The sequence below is a fragment of the Podarcis pityusensis genome (assembly GCF_964106645.2).
Source record: "Podarcis pityusensis genome assembly, chromosome: 4".
Classification (NCBI taxonomy): domain Eukaryota; kingdom Metazoa; phylum Chordata; class Lepidosauria; order Squamata; family Lacertidae; genus Podarcis; species Podarcis pityusensis.
In genome coordinates this window covers 59,179,482-59,195,580 of record NC_138027.1, presented here as the reverse complement: position 1 = coordinate 59,195,580, position 16,099 = coordinate 59,179,482, and the positions used below count along the sequence as shown (strand labels likewise).

The 16,099-nt window shown below is 51.4% G+C and overlaps 2 long non-coding RNA genes across 5 annotated transcripts in view; one reads left to right on the top strand and one right to left on the bottom strand.

Moving 5' to 3' along the window:
- The window catches only part of LOC308476648, a 78,867-nt gene that overhangs the window by 5,006 nt on the left and 57,762 nt on the right, over window positions 1-16,099 (bottom strand). The window contains exon 1 of one of the 3 annotated variants that reach the window (XR_013986028.1): window positions 254-1,508. The exons of the other annotated variants lie outside the window; for them this stretch is intronic. This is a non-coding gene — a long non-coding RNA (uncharacterized lncRNA). Of the gene's footprint in view, window positions 1-253; window positions 1,509-16,099 lie in introns of those variants that run through there. 3 annotated transcript variants of the gene reach the window in all.
- Window positions 10,146-16,099, top strand: part of LOC308476650 — a 60,361-nt gene continuing 54,407 nt past the window's right edge. For both annotated transcript variants that reach the window (XR_013986030.1, XR_013986031.1), the window contains exon 1: window positions 10,146-10,322. This is a non-coding gene — a long non-coding RNA (uncharacterized lncRNA). The remainder of the gene's footprint in view (window positions 10,323-16,099) is intronic.

Genomic DNA, 16,099 nt, shown 5'->3' with positions numbered 1-16,099 from the left:
TGGTGTGCCAGAAGAACTGTCGGGGATCTTAGGTTTCCTACTCTTGAGGTAGCGACACAGGAAACACTTTTGTTAACTGGGAAGGCTTTAGATGGCCGTCCTGTAGGAGGGAGGCTCAATTTAAGCCCGCTTTTGAAACACCAACAGCACCACCACCATCATAACAACAACAACAACAACAGCAGCAGCAGCAGCAGCAGCAGCACACCGTTGATCGAGGGCTGAACGGCAGCCACTTGTGGCTGTTTACTACCTCGGCCATTTTGATTGTCTTGCATGCTGGGGCTGGAAATCCTGGGAGTGTTTCCAAGGGGACTCGCCAAGAGCAGCTCTTCCCAGCAGAGCGCACACCTCGGCCTCCGCCTGCCTGTCACTTCTGGGGTGCAGCCGGGAAAGGGAAGGCAGTGACATGCCTTGCAGGGCGGCTCGGAAGGGGGGCGAGTGTAGGACAAGCCTCGCGCTGCTCTGACAGCCAATCACGGAGCGCTGGTGACAGTCTGTGAAAGGGCTACTGTCTTCAACCCTGTCCAGTTCTCCTCGCAGTCAGATGCAGCTGCGACGCAGGGCCCTGCTGTGCCGTGGGGTGGGGTGGGGTGGGGGAGGCGGAGAAGATAAACAAGGAGAGCGCAAAAGGATCACCTCCTCACACGTCTCGACCTTTGCCTCTCAGCAAAAGGCTCAGTTCCTGCAGAAACAAACAACAAAAAACATCTCCCCACCCCCCTTAAAACAAAAGCAAGAGGCCAAGATGCCGAACAGCAAGGATGGCTGATCTGTGCCCCCCAGCTATTACTACTGGACTTCACCAGTTCCAACCAGCACAGCCGATGGTCAGGGATGATGGGAGCTGTAGTGCAAAACACTTCGAAGGTCACAGGTCCCACAACCACCACTGTCACTGTGAGAACAGGATACTTGACTAGATTAGCTTTCCTTGGGTTCATAAGTATTAAGTAGAAGTCCTGTTAAGCTGGATGGGTCTTGCTCTCAGGGAAGTGTGTATCGCAGGGCTGAGGAACCTCCTCTTCCACTTGTTGTTGGACTACAGCTTCCATCCTCCCTGACTACTGGCCATGGCTAGGTTTGATGGGAGCTGGGAGTGTCACTAGATCTGGAGGATGGGAGTTTCTTCAGCCCTAATGAGTAGGACTGCAGCCTTTATCTCCACATCAAGTAACCTCTGACTCACAATGTCTAGCTGAAATAACTTTCGGCTTCCCCTCCAGCGTTAGAGTGCAGAACCATCCTAACAGTCATTACTTGGAAGCAACTCCTACTCAGACCAGCCCAATCAATTCTTGTGCATGTTGAGTTGGAAAATAAGTCCTGGGGAGTTCCATGAGATTTACATCTCAGTCCGTAGAGCAGAAGACTCTTAATCTCAGGGTCATGGGTTAAGCTCCATGTTGGGCAAAAGATTCCTGCATTGCAGGGGGCTGGACCAGATGAGTCTGTGGTCCCTTCCAACTCTACAATTCTATACATATCCCTCAATTTGTGCACAGACAGGGCTCCTTCGAGAAAGTAATCACTTTGAAGTTGGAAGCATTGTGAAAACCAACCAACCATAGACTGCCTTGCACATCTGGATGTGCAAGGCAGCCCATGGTTGGTTGGTTGGTTTTCACAATGCTTCCAACTTCAAAGTGATTACTTTCTAAATGCCTTATTGTGTGACCTTTATGAAGCGGGGCTATGGAAAGTATAGGAAATTTATTTGAATCACATATTTAGTATCTGAACCTTCACTGACATGTGAGGGATCTCAAGGAAGGTAGGAGCATTTGCCAGCTCAATGGATGGGACTCATTTTGAACCAGTGGTCACTTTTATCCTGCTCTCAATGTCTGCTGCAGCCCTTCACCACAATAACTTATGGGGTGACCCTGAACTTGTGCCAAGTGTATTAGTGTATTTTTGGCATTATCCAAGAGTGACCGTAGTTAGCACTACTTTAAGCACAGGCTGGAGAACAAAAACCTTCAATCATAAATACCCTTAGAAATTGGCTTTGGTTTTTTTTAAAAAAAATATTTTATTAAGGATTTTCTTGTTTTACAGAAGTGTAGTGCCTTGTATTTTTTTTTTCATGTAACATTTTTACAAATCCATTTCATTTGTTGAGGCATTAGGGGGAGAAGAAAAAAGAAAGAAAAAAGAAAGGGGGGGTGGAGAGAGGGAAGATGGATGGGGGTGGGGTTGGGTGGCGGTGTTTCTATTATGTTTAATGTATGTAGAGTTTGGTGTCAGCGTTGCTTGTGTTGTTCACTTGTGTTCCTTTGGTGGTGAGAGAGGTTGGGGTTGGCCTAGGGTGTGATTGTTTGCTTGTGATTGGCTGTGGTGATCTTTGTTTTCGTGTGTGAGTGAGGTGGGTGGGTGTTTTGGATCAGGTTAGCCATATTGATTTGTATGCTGTTGGTGGATTATTGTCATTGTCCTGTTGGGCTGTGTATGTGGTAAAGGGGAGCCATACCGGGGTGAAGGCGTCTTCTTCTGTTTGTCCCCGTGTCAGTTTCAGTTTATTAGTTAATTTTTCTAGTAGGGCTGTTTCCCATACTATTTGGTACCATTGGTCCATGCTTACTCCTGACAGGTCTCTCCAGTGTCTGGTTATGGTGTTTCTGGCTGCTGAGAGCAGGTGGGTTATGAGTTCTTTGTGGTGTAAATGGGCATTGTTGTCTTGGAAGATGTTTAGTAGGGCCAATTCTGAGGTGATGTCTATTACTTGCTTAGTTATTTTACATATTTCTTGTATGGCTGTTGTCCAGAATAGTTGGATTTTGGGACACTCCCACCACATGTGGAGGTATGTGCCTGTGGAGGTGCACCCTCTCCAGCATTTTGGTGAGGTTCCTGGGTGTATTAGCGCTAGTTTCCTTGGTGTTAGGTACCACCTGTAGGTGAGTTTCAGTGTGAGTTCTTTTCTTTTCGTTGATATGGATTTAAAGAGGGGTTTAGACCACATTCTGGTCCATTGAGTGGGGTTAATCTCATAGCCTATGTCATTCTCCCATTGTTTTTTGATTGCGTCTAGGGGATTTGTGGGATTTTGGAGTAGTATTTTGTATATTGCGGATACCGTCCCTTTACCGTTTCCCTTTGTTGTTAGGAGGAGGTTTTCGAAGGTTGTCAGGGGCCTAGTTGCTGCTGATTTTACTGTTGGGTTGTTTAAGAGGGCATGTAGTTGGTGTTGTGTTAACCAGGGCATTTGGGTGTCTTCTAGTTTGTCTTGTATTTCTTGTGTTGACAAGGGTTTGTTATTTTTATAAAAGTCTATTAGGCGATATAAGCCTTTGGTTCGCCAGGTTTTTATCTTGAGGTTTTGTGCTGCATGGTGGAATAATGGGTGGTACGCCAGGGGGATTAGTGGGGATGGGGTTGGGGATAGTTTGCCTATTTGTGTTTTCCATGCTTTGAGCATGGTCTGTGTGTACCTGTTAAGTGTTGTGGGAATTTTCTTTAGTTTGTTTGGGAGGAGTGGGTATGTTGTGGTGCAGGTGTTTTCAATTGTGTCCCTCTCTAGGTGTACCCATTGTTTTGTCTCATCTTCTAGTATATATGGGATTATGTGGCATATTTGGTTGGCGTTGTAATATGCTTCTATGTTGGGGATTCCCCATCCTCCTTCTGAGGTGGGGAGGTGCAGGAAATACCCTTAGAAATTGGGAAGAGGCTACAGCCAAACTCATAAATGTGCAGTCGGCTGGGGGTGGGGGGTGGAGAGAGAGACAGCCCTCGCGCCCTCAGGACCAGAGCCTAGTTCTCACTGTGATGGTAAAATGTATTTCTGGGTTGTGCCACTTGACTTTGGAAAATACAAAATGCTCCGTCATGGAAGCATATTCTGTGCACCTAGAAAACTAGCACGCTAGGTAGAAATATAGGCTAGAATCCTTCTCTATGGCATGCTAGTCTTCTGGGTGCAGGATTTGTGTGTGTTCTGTGAAGGAGCATTCGACCGCTATCTGCTTTCTGAGGTGACACAGCCAGGCACAGGTTTATCACCTCACTGTGAAAATTAGGCCCGGAAACCAGCCATCGTGATCCCTCTACCAAATTGCATTCTCAACTCCCGGGAAAGGGAAATGCTGTTAGTTTCCAGAGAGGGTTTCTTTCTGCCGACACTGGCTTTTGTTTTAATTATTGGATGCAGGCGATGAATCATTCTCTGCCACCTTCTGCTTGAAAAGGAGGGGAGGAGGAAGCCATTTCTTTTCCTGGGCTGCCCTTGTGTGCAGCTGGTTCTCTGGAGCCACCATGGTGGTTGTATCTGGGCTCCTTTTTATTGAGAACTAAAGGCGGCGGCGGCAGCAGCAGCTACAGCCGCAGCAGCAAGCAGGCCGGAACACCAGAGAGAAAGAGAGAGAGCGTAGCGCTGAACAGTCCTTGTGGCCAAGCTGGATTTTCCGTTCATGCTGAGGAGCTCACGCAGCAACAGCAAATTTTCTGGCCTGCCTGAGCACGAAGGAAATGACAATGCGGATTGTTAGAGCAGGGCCGGAGAAATTGTGTGAAGTGGATAAAGCCTTCATTTCTTAAAAAAAAACCAAAAAAACCAAAATGTGTTTTAAACAGTGTGCTAGTTAAAATAAAACCACTGATTATTTTGAAGCTTTTAACAAAGACACTTCCTGGCTTCTTTGTGTGTGTGTTTTAAGTTAGAGAGGCAACACCAGTGTAATAGCCTATTAGCAAAATGTCCTTGGGAACTTTCTAAAGTAAGGAATGTGTCATGTGTGAATGCCATTATTTCTAGATACAAAACATGGACATTCTTTTCAGAACCTTACAGGTCTAGGAATGCAGATGAAACAGTTTAGGTAGTCAGTGGCTACAATCTGGCCTACAGTGATAGAAGAGACCCGGAGAGTCATCTAGTCCAACTCCCTGCAAAGGGAAGGACTTAAAGAAAAATCAACATGGGATTAAAACCAAAATATGTTTTGTTATGAGGAGAAATTTTTTTTTGCTTCCTTCCCCAGTCTAAAAGCAGCCCAATACACAGACAGGTTAACAAAGAATCCCATGGAAATTCAACAGAGCCACATGGACACAACCTCAGCTGCACCCTTCTTAACTAGGTTGTGAGTTTGGCTATGAATCAAGCACACTGGCTATCCATGGAAAAACATCTGCTTACAAGCACACTCCTTAAAACCACAAGAAACACGATCTAAAATTTCAAACTCCTTCTGCCTGATTAATCCTGGTCAAGCTAAAACGTACCCATTTCCTCTATTCCAGGCCATAACTGGCCACATTAGGGAGTAATGAAATTACAAGGATTTGTTAATCTAGCCTCTGCATCTCTGAAACACAGAGACACAATAGCCAATTTCCAGAACAGCTGTGCAAAAAGTAGGGGAAGGGGCTGGTGGCTTGATCACTTTGTAGAAACTGTGTAGGTAATTCTTTGTCCGCAAGGGTCCTGTGGGAGTGTCAGCATGTGGGGACTGCTTACAGCAGAACTGAGGTCTCAGAAGCCATTATAAAGGAAACACCTTTCCTCAGGCACCTGGGACCTTAGTTATGCTGAGGCCCAGTAGCTTCTTCCCTCAGGGCCAGCCCAACTCAGGAGGCTTGGCAAGGCAGTCACTGCAGACAGCAGGATGGGAACAGCTGGAAGGGGGCGGCAGATTCAGGCCCCCCAAGGAACGTACTGCTTCCTGCTTCCTGTACATTGTCACCTACCTTCTCCCCACCCCTTCTCTGGCCTCTTTTTCCCCCTCCCCCACCTTCTTCAGCACACTGGGCTTCTCCAGGCTGCCTCCAGTCACCTCAGGTAGAGGCAGCACGGGTGGCAGAGGAGGAGGTTGGGGGCACATTTTCTGTAGCAAAACATATTGGGCTGGCTGGTCCAGCTTTCCCTCTGCTCTCCTCATCTGAACTAGAGTTGTGAGGTAAGGCAGAGGCAGCTTCCTTCCCAGTACCAACAAAGAACCAGACGCGCAAATCAGAATTCCTCTGCAATTGTGGTTACCTAAAACCCTCCTCAGAAGGATAAAGGACTAAGGAAGCAGGACCATGAAAAGCCAAGCTTGGAGGTTGTCCGCAGACCTCTTACCAAGCTGAACCTAGATGCAATACTTTGAAGTAAAGCCCATTTGTTTCAAACTCCAGTGATTGTACTCAAATGGGCAACCAGGATAAAAGCACAGGTATGTGTCACTTGCTTTAAAAAGTGGATGTAAAGGCCACAGTGCTCCACACATTAAAAAATGTAGCCCAAGCAAACTTGCTAGTGAAATGAGGTGGATGGAAGCCAATATTCACAATTGATCTCACTGTCACATGTGAGGGTATCACTGTTGACTGTGAAGTCATAATTCCAATACTTTCCAACGTGAAACCAACAACACAGATCAAGCATACAGGAAGAGCCATAGCTTAGTTGTAGAGCATCTGTTTTGCATGCAGAAGATCCCTGGTTCCATCCATCCCTTGATCTCCAGGTAAGGCTGGAGGAGACCCTGCTATGAAATTGCCAATCAGTGTAGGCAGTACTGAGCTAGATGGACCAATGGTCTGACTCTGCATAAGGCAACTTCCTATGTTCCAAATGGTTTCCTGACACCCCCTCAAAGACAATGCTTTTCAAAGGAGGCAGTGAGGTACACCTTAAGTGAATGGAATGAGCCTTCAGACCTCACACAACCACCACTCCAGTTGTTTTTAGCAACTCATTTTTACTGCAGCTAAGCTTCCTCTCAAGGACAGGGCTGTGATAAAAATATTATTTTGAAAGCACTGCCCCATGTGCAAGAATAATAGCAGATTTTATAAATTCCATATAATTCAGCTGATTTCCACAGTATTCCTTAATGTTGAGGTAGCAGGAATCAGGTACAAAGTGCTTACTCCAGATCAGAATCTGGAGGATTACAGTTAAAACAATTAATAAAGCAGGCCAGGTAGTCTCTGAAGACATAAAAGTCAATTGAATATTTGTCCTTAGCTCCAATGTGGAGTGAAGGGGCCCTGAAGTGTCAAACTCTGGCATTCAGAACCTAAAATCATTACTGTGCTTCAAAACAGGTTCCACTGATGTCAATGAGACTAAACAGGAGGCAAAATAATTCTAGATAAATATGTGTTCATAAACATGCTCAGAAAGGCATTCTGCTGCCTGAGGAAAGGTCAAGATGGCATCCCTCCCCATTCCGCATAGAGAAAGAAGAAAGCCAAACTGGAAATCAGATCTTGCTTCAACACTGGGAACAGATAGCATCCACCACACCTGAAGGAAAACCTTCCATGACACACACACATCTGTCCCCCGACACCAACACCTGCATCTATTCCCCAACACCTACCACCCACTCCCTGCCCACCCTCTAGCATCTGCTGCCTGAGGCCGCTGCCCCATTCTTCCTAATGGTAGTGCTGGCCCTGAACATGATAACTCGGAAGGAAATGTCAATTACGTTTTCATGAGACATCCAGCCATGCCTACTCTGTGTTGAGAAACTAAATGAGGATGAAGTCCGCATCAGTGTACATGATATCTAAGTCTTAGTGTATAACACTGGTGTTTCAAACACCTCTGATCGGTAGGTAGACCGGCGAGGCTTCCTTCCAAGTAAGTGTGATTAGGGATTGCAACGTAGTATGGACGCACATCGATTCAGCTATCTTCTTCTTTGACCGTGTTCCCGCATCGAGGATTGCAACCCTAAGCACGCTGCTGAATGAGCCTTCCCCCGCCCCCCGGAGTACAGCGGGAATCGACTTCCCTGTAAACAGGCATAGGATGGCACCGCATGTGTTAGCCCTGCTGCCTGAGGGCTTTTGCTGCGGCACAGCCAAGCCGCTGGCAGGCGGTGAAAGTAAACCCTATTAAAATGAGCAGGAGTTTGCGAGGAGGCAGCAATTCCAGAGCCTCCCTCTTTAGGCTGCAGCCCTTAAAAACTTCCGAAGTGAAAGTGTGCAGGAGAGAGGGTACTGCAGAGCAATGAGCAAGACTTTGCGCCCGGGTAAAGGGCGTCCGAACAGGCTGGCAGCTTTCGCCTGAGCAGCTCCGCGCCGGAAGAGAGCCGCTCACCCCCCGCCCCCGATCTCCAGGCTTTGGCCTTGAGCTGCACCTTTCTCTCCGGGGTTGGCGAGGGAATTTCCCCGCGGCCCAGACTCGGGCTCCTGGCTGTTCGGCCTTCTCAGAAGCCGCCTGTCGCAGCTCCTTTCTTGGAGCGAGCGGGGTCAGCAACTGCGGGTGACGAGAAAAGAAAACCCTTGTAAACCCCAGCTTGGCGTGCGATTAGTCATCCCCAGAGTTCCCCTAAATCAAAGAAAACTTGGCAATCCCCCAAAGCCGGAACCGTTAGGAGGGGCTACGCCTCCTGTTTCCCCATCACCACCAGCACCCCCTCCTCCTAGGAAGGGCACGGTAGGGGCTGGGGAGCTGGGGGGGGGGGCAGTGTGCGTTTCTGCCGCCGCCGCGTGTGTCAAAGCTCCTGCCGTCTTTCAAACGTTCGCGAAAGGTTTTCATCTTGGCAGCCAGATTAGCAACTAACGAAGTTCGGCGGCTGCAGCCCACACGACTTTAGTTGCCTGCGTTTATCCTTCAATAAAAGCCGATTCCTTTATTAGAAACAGGAGGCGCGTCTCCTACCGCCCCTCTCAAATCCCAACTGGCGAGGCGCAGCCCGACACCTCTCTACGCGCCCTCCTCGCCCCATCGATTCCCCTCTGGCAAAGCCACCGCCAAGCCCTCCCGACGCCGGTGGCTGCCCCTGCTTCCACACCGGGGCCGGCCAGCAAGGCACACGGAGCCCCTGCCAGCCTCTCCTCCCTGGTGCAGGGAGTTAGTAACCCACAGCACACCCTCGATCGCGGGGGAGGGGGGCAGCCAACGTCTCCCTTGAAATCTCCCCTCGGGGGAGGCAGCCAGCCCGAATCTGCAAACTATTAATCTCTTTCTCACCAGGGGCAGCCAAACTACCAGTAGCAAATCCCCCGCTTCCCTGGGGCAAAGGTTTGAAATCCGTCGCTCCCCCCCCCGCAAAAAAACAAAACAAAAAAACCCCCACACTCAAATCCTCTTCCCTTCCCCCATTCTCTCCCCATAGGTATAACCAATCTATTCATTTCTAAGACCATACAAACACACACCGCTCCCTAGCAAGGCATCCAACACCTCCATCATCCTAACCAGCCCCCCCCCCCTCCGGAGCACCTTCGTTCTTCCTTCGAGAAAAGTCGCTTCCTTTATTAGAAACAGAAGGCACGCCTTACCCCCTCCAATTAAAAAAAAACACAAAAAAAACCAAACCTCGGGCGCAACCGCCCCCGCTTTCCCACCCCTAATAGCAGGGGGCCCTCCCCTTCTCAGGCGAAGCTAACACGCCCTTCCCTCTCCCTCAAATCCCTCATTACCAGGCGCAGCCAACCTCCCTCCCCTCCCGAAGCGCAGCCAACCACCCATCAAATCCCCCTTCGCCAGGCGCTGCTCCCGCTCCCTCCCTCCCCTCCCCCCGCATCAGCAGGTCTGAGAGGCAGCAGCGACGTATTTGCTTGTGCTCGTTCGCCAGCGCGGCCAGATTGAGCGAGCGAGGCTGCGAGGTTTTCCCGGGCGCCGCCGGGAGAGCTACGCTTGCTCTGGATGCCAACGGGCTCCCTGCCTATCCCTCGCGCTCTGCAGCGCGCTGGAGGCCCTGGGGAGCTTGTCGGTGCCAAAGCGAGGGCAGAGCCGCTGTTGTGCGAAACGCCATTCGGCAAGCTCTGCTCGCAAAGCAGGCAGGTGATTCTGCCGAGCACAATGAAAGAGAGCCTTTTCCCGGTTTAAACGGCGCTGAGCTGAAGCGGCTGGCTGGCGGGTGGCGGGGAAGAGAGCGAAGCGAAAGCGCTGGGAGGCCAGCTGCGGTGGCGATACCCTCCGCCAAGCGGTTTGGCCACGTCCCGGGGCGGCGGGACAAGCGAACTGGTGTTTTCCTGCGGGGAACGCGGCGGCTCTCGCCGAGTCCTCCTTGGCGCAGGCCCCAGAGCTCGCGGTACAGCGAAGCCTGCCCTGAGGGCGGGAAGAGGCGCGAGGAACAAAGCCCGGCGGCAGCCACCTCAGCCGCCCCAGGGCTGGCTGGCTGGCTGGCTGGCGGGGGAGGGCTAGGGAGGAGCACTTGGGAAACGCCACCCGGGCGGGCGCGGGCCTGGCAGGGCTTCCGAGGCCTTCGCCGCGGGGAGCGAGGAGACCCCTTGCTGACGGCCAGGCTAAGCGGGGGGGGGGGGGAGGGCGCGAAGACAGGCCTCTCCAAAGCGGGAAGTTGCCGCTTGGCTGCCCTCCCTGGCGCGTCGCCTCGCTCCTCTCCTGAGGCCAGGGGCCTCCGCCGCCCACGGTGAGAACCGAAAGGGGGCCAGCCGGCAGTCTCGGCAGCGCGGGGGTGGGAGAGGGGAAACCCAGCCACGGCGTCTGGAGACAGCGCTGCCTCTAGGCCCGGCGCGGGCCTCCCGCTCTTCTCGCCGCAGCGCTCGCTCGCCCACCCGACGAGGGCGAAGAGAGCTGCTCTGAAGAAGCGGGCTCGCTGCGCAGCTCCGCACCAGCCACGGCTGGGAGCGGGAGGCTGGCGCGGGAGGCTGGCGGAGCGGCGGTGGCGGCTGCCGCCTGCTCTATGCCTTGCGCGGCCCGGAGCTTCCACCTCTCGGCCTGCCTAAGGGCGCGCTTTGCAGAGCGAGCGAGGCAGACACCGCCGCCGCCGCCGAGTGAGGCAGTCAGTCTCTGGTCCTGCTGCGTGACACGAAAAGATGGCGCTGCCTCGTCTTCCCTCCCCCTCCAGCAGCCTCCTTCCCTCTCGGCTGCCACTTCCTTCCCAGCCGCCTCGCCGGGCCGTTTTAAAAGGCTTTCCCTCATATATATTTTTTTATTTTTGCAGCCGGACACTAGTGGGTCTCTCTTCTGCCTTTTCTCCCTGGCTCAGTGTCCTTGTTCCCCGCTCCATTTGGCTTGTTAACTTTCCTTCTCTTCCCCCTCCCCCAGCCCGCTTTTAATGTCAAGCAGCTTGCCGCGTGGGGGAGGGGAGCAGGGGGAGCCGGTGGACAAAGCCCGAGAAGCGAGAAAGGAAAAGTTCCGCCGCGGCCTCCCTCCCTCCGTCTCCGCTCTCCACCCTCCTCCGTTTCCTCTCCCCCTCCGCACCCCCCCCCCAGCCACCAGGGCGGGGAGGCCAAAGAGCTCGGAGCGGGTGGGGTGGGGGCTGCTCGAGACTCCCCGGGAGCAGGAAGGAAACCTCGCCAGAGAGTTTTGGCTGAGTTTCAGAGACACACACAAACAGAGAGAGAGAGAGAGACCCGAGCAGGAATCAAAGCCTTGCGGATTTGGGCTTCAAGCTGCTGCGAGCGCATGGAATAATGCGTCAGATTGGATCTGGGAACAGGCCGTCGATAAAGTGCCCTCTCCATCAGGTCCACCCCTACCGCTTCCCATTAACTGGGGACGGGGGAGGCAAAAGCCACCACACACTCTTCCGGTCATGGCAGCATTTTAGCTTCGCATCGAAGCCTCCCCCCCCCCCCCGCGGATCTTGGTGTGGGCTTCAATCCAGGGGCTCTTCCCTGCTTAGCGGAGTTGTGGACTAGAGGCTGCCGTGGGCCCAAGTGGCTCTGGTTCTCCCTGCCTGCCAGCTTTTATGCGTCTGTGCCTCCCACCCCCCACCCCTCTCTCCATCGTGCTCCTCTCTCCCCCTCTTCCCCCTTTTGGTTGTTTGATGTTGTTGTTCACTTCCTCCCCACCCATCACCTTTGCTGATGGATGGAAGGGGGTTGGGCTGCTGGAAGGGAAAAGAAAAGAGTTGATGCGCCAACTCAGATGTCACAGCCGTCGGAGAAGTTTAACTGCCTGGAAATTCGGTCACAAAAGGGAGAACGAACGAGCAGCCCTTTGAATCGGTTCCAAACTACCTCCCCCCTCGCCCTGCTGCTCAAACCCCAGAAATCCCCCGCCCCCCGTGTACACGCAACGCAGTCAGATTTGCCCTAAAGTGCTAAGAAAATTTTTTGTTTTGTTTTTGTGAAGACTGCAAATGAAATTCAGCGTGGCGGTCGCCTATTTTAAGGGCCTGATAATTGCACGTCGTGGTACTGGGATGCTGCTTAGAGAGGCGAAAAGGCCTCGCGTGCTCTCTTTACCAGCCCCAAATATGCGGACAAGTCAGCGGTGAGATCCGACTCGCTCCCCACCCCACTCCCTCCAAATTGTCGCATAAACATAATACATGAGATTGTAAATCTGCTGGTTTACAGAGGGAGTGTGTGTGTAAATTAAACGTTGCCAGAGCTTTGCCTTGTCTGCCAGCGCTTCGTAGCGGTCTGTTTTAAAGAAGAGCAAATATTTTCCTTTTGGGATAGAAAATGCAAAATTAGGAAAAGACTGCCACCCAGAACCACATCCCAGTTAATTAGAAATCGATAAATCGTAGCAAGAATGTCTATAGTAACTGGGGGGTGGGGCGCGCGGTTTGCATACACTGATTTCAGTGAGATTTACGTACTTCTAGGGAGTGTGTTTTGGATCCAAGCCGGTGGTGCAGTTTTGTTCCAGGCAAGTGCCCATCGTCTCTAAAGGCAAACTGATTTCTTAATTGTTTTTGCTGCTTGGTCTGATTGCCAGTTAAATGGAGTATCCATCGTTGTGAATGTGCGTACAAAAGTGGAAGGGGCCAGATTTGGTTGTTTGCGACTGACAAAGTCAGGAAAATTCTGACCTCTGATCAGATGAGCTCGAGAGGCGCATGAGTGACGTCCGCCAGCATGTTAACATTTAGCAGTGAGTGGAGCAAGTCTTCCATTTGTGCTGAAGAAATGGGGCAGGAGGCTTTCAGGAGCTCTATGCTTCTTCATTTCGAGACGATTGATTTTTGCTGCCAAGGCACCCGGGTCGCAAGCGCAGTTGCTCTTTCACCTCCAGACACACGTAATGAGAACCGTGTTAGTCGAATCCCGCCACTCGCTCAGAATGCAAATGTAATTTTAGCCTGATTTCCAAACAGAAATTATCTCGAGAAGCCTCAGGGGCTGCGGTCCTCAAGTACGTTGTTTGGCAAGAATAAAGGCGGACCAGGAAATATCGTATTTCCTATTGTTATTTTGAAGTAGTTATCTGATTCCTAGCAGTTTGCAAAGGGGGTTCTGTGCATTAAACTATTGGGATGACGCGGGAATTCCGTCTTGTCTCGAGAGAAATAACGTTTGTCCTTCATATTCTCATTTGTTTTTTGTTTTCTCTTTATGTTTGCTTGATCGTGGTCAAATTTGAGGAGCGAATTCAGCTTTGCATGGTGATTTGATAGTGAGAATGCGGAGAAGCGTCTTTCTTCTACCTGTTATCTCGCTCCGGATTGAATATTAACAGACATCAGCCTCCTGCGGTCGGTCCCGAGGCCTTGCCTTCTAGACCTTTGTCTGCTTTTCTAAAGGCAAGCAGGCACCAGGCACTTTCCTCTTTAAATGCACTGGGGCTAATCGGATTACAGTGGGGCCGATGGGGAGGAGGAGGAGGAGCGGGAGAGCCAATTTTGACTATTTAGAAAGCGGGTGCAGGGGTCCCCAAGGCCACAGCACCTACCTACGCGGGCCCGTGGTTTGGCCGAAGGTGTTGATTTCTTTCTCCAGCGGCGTTTGGTTTGACTTCCTAACCCAGGAGGGTTAAAGGACTTCCACCACGTGCTAATTAAATCCCAAGTTCTTGCTGGCACCCTTGCAGCCGAAACGCATTCACTGGGAAGCCCGATCCACCACTCGGCTAGATGAAAGTCCTGAAACCTAAGACGCCAGAAGCCTCGGGTGGCAAACCCTTTTGTGTGGAAGTAACTCTTATTCATTTCAGTGGAATGTAAGGATTAGGGGAAAATACTTTTTTTTTTATTGAAATGGATGACACTTCCAAATAAATGCGGCATAGGCTCTTCCTGCACTCCAGCAGCGATCTGTCGAAGTTCTCGGACTTAAATGGCTTGTGGATCGTTGGGAGGCAGTAACAGATGAGCAATGTCAAATAAATACCAAGTGGAGCTATAAAGTAGAAGTTTGGAAGCGCCTTCCCAGGGCCAATTAATCTTACTGATGGGGGCGGGGGGGGGGGGTAGAGAGCACGTATCCGAGATCCCTTCAGGACTGAATTTGAAGCAGTGCTTAAAAACGCCAGCACGTGTTTTCAATATTTGGGCTCAGATCTGGTGCGTATGAGCTGGAGACAGATGTTTTCTTCCTTTTTGTCTTCCGAGGTCTGGAAGCAGGGCGATAGAATCTTCTTTCTTCGCGGGTGCGCACTCGTTTCTCTCCCACCCCATCTGAGCGTTGTGCCAGTGCAGACAGGTTTTTCAGGTTTTAGCTGTGCTTTGTCAAAAAACCTGCAAAGCCTGTTTGACCGGTGGCGATGGTGCGTTCGCCACGGAAGGGTGGGGGTGGGCTCTTTGGTGCTCCCTTGGGCTCTTTTAAATAAAACCATAGCCTCGCTCCAGGCTAATGGAGAAAGCTGCTTTTATTCCGTCCTCCTTTAACCACAAATCTTCTCCCTACTCCCTATGCAAAGCACACCCGGGACTGGACACAAAGGCTTCTAGATCAGAGGGTGCGGCTCTCAAGAAGGACGGAACCCCAACACCTTACTTCGTGGTAAACAAGAAGAGCCGTTCTAGTGGACTAGTTATCCCCACGATTAGGACGTCAAACGGAGGCTTCCCTGCTCATTTTTTTCCTTCGACATATGTTTAGCAGCGGTGTGTGACTCCAAACGGCCTGTGCAATTTGAGGAAGGGAGGGGAGGGGTGGTGGGAGAAGCAAGTATTCTGAATTAATTAATCCGGGGCGAAAAGGGCGTGATCCCCTCTGCGCCCTCGCCGAGTCGGCATGGTTGCCAAGTGCAGGGGAGCCCCCAGCTCCCAAGCTTCTGGGTAGACTGGTGAAAATAAGAGCCCCCGGGCCAGCTCTGCCTAGTAAACAGCGAGCGCGTTTGTGCAGGCGCGCCGAGTAAACAGTGCCTGGCAAACAGACCACCGGCTTGGCTGGGGCTGAAGCAGAAACCTTCCACTTCTCAGCACTTAGCAACCGAGCCAAGCGTTGCTCGCCCGCTCTTTCCCGGAGCCAGGCAGGCAGGCTCGATTTGATTTACTTTCTGGTTACGACGCAGAGATTTCGCCTGGCAGTTCAAGGGCAGGACAGGAATCGTGGAAGCGGAGTCTTGTGAACGGAAATCTCTCATTTACAAGGTTCTGCTCCGCCACCGAAAGCCACCCTCGAGCACATTTGTTCCGCACGCAGCTCTCTTTTATCTTCTCCACTCGCTCCTTCTTCCCACGTCTCGCACGGAGGCAGGAGGGAGGGAGCCGGTGGGGAACCGCAGCGCAAATGCTACAGGAGCGAGCGAGAGAGCTCCGCTTGGCCTCTCGTTTAGGCCCAGGGCAGGCGGAATGTAAATAGGAAAGCGAGCTCCTGCTCCACGCGTAGACTAGATTCTCCAAGGCCAGACAAACACAGCAGAGGCACGTGATCAGGCTGCCCTACGAGCCTGTAAAGGCAGCAGAAGATGAGAGCCAAGGATCTCCCCGCCACTTGGTAGGCTTAGAGGAAGGTGAGGAGTGAGCAGGAGGACGTGCATCTGACCAAGAGAGCCTGGCTGGCCTTGTGCAGACCCGAGAACTTGGCGCGCTAAATGAACACTTTTCGAGCCCCCCAATCTGGCTGTTGGGTTGATGGGAATAGAAAATGGAGGCTTGGCATTATTGTGGTTTTCACTCAAAGGACTGCAGAGTCGTGTCAAAAACTTGTAATGAGGCCCTGCACTCAAACAGAAGGATAAGGTATTGATCTCAAAAACAGGAGCGGGAAGGCTGAGATAAATGAAACATGTTTTCAGTCCTCTCCTTAGGCAGGAGCCTTGGATGTCATGCCCCTGGAAAGCCAGTGGGCCTTCACTGCCAGTGTTTATCACTAAACCCAAATGGATATCACAGAAAAAGTAAACTGGAGAATGAACTCTCTATCAGAGATTAGGATATGAGGGTATATTTTGCCTTGGCTTCCATATTTGGAGTTCTGAGATCCTCCAATCCTGCCCCCCTCCAAAAGGAAATTTCAAAAAGCCCTCTAGGAGGGTTGTACCTGGTGCTTATTAGGTGGTGACTGC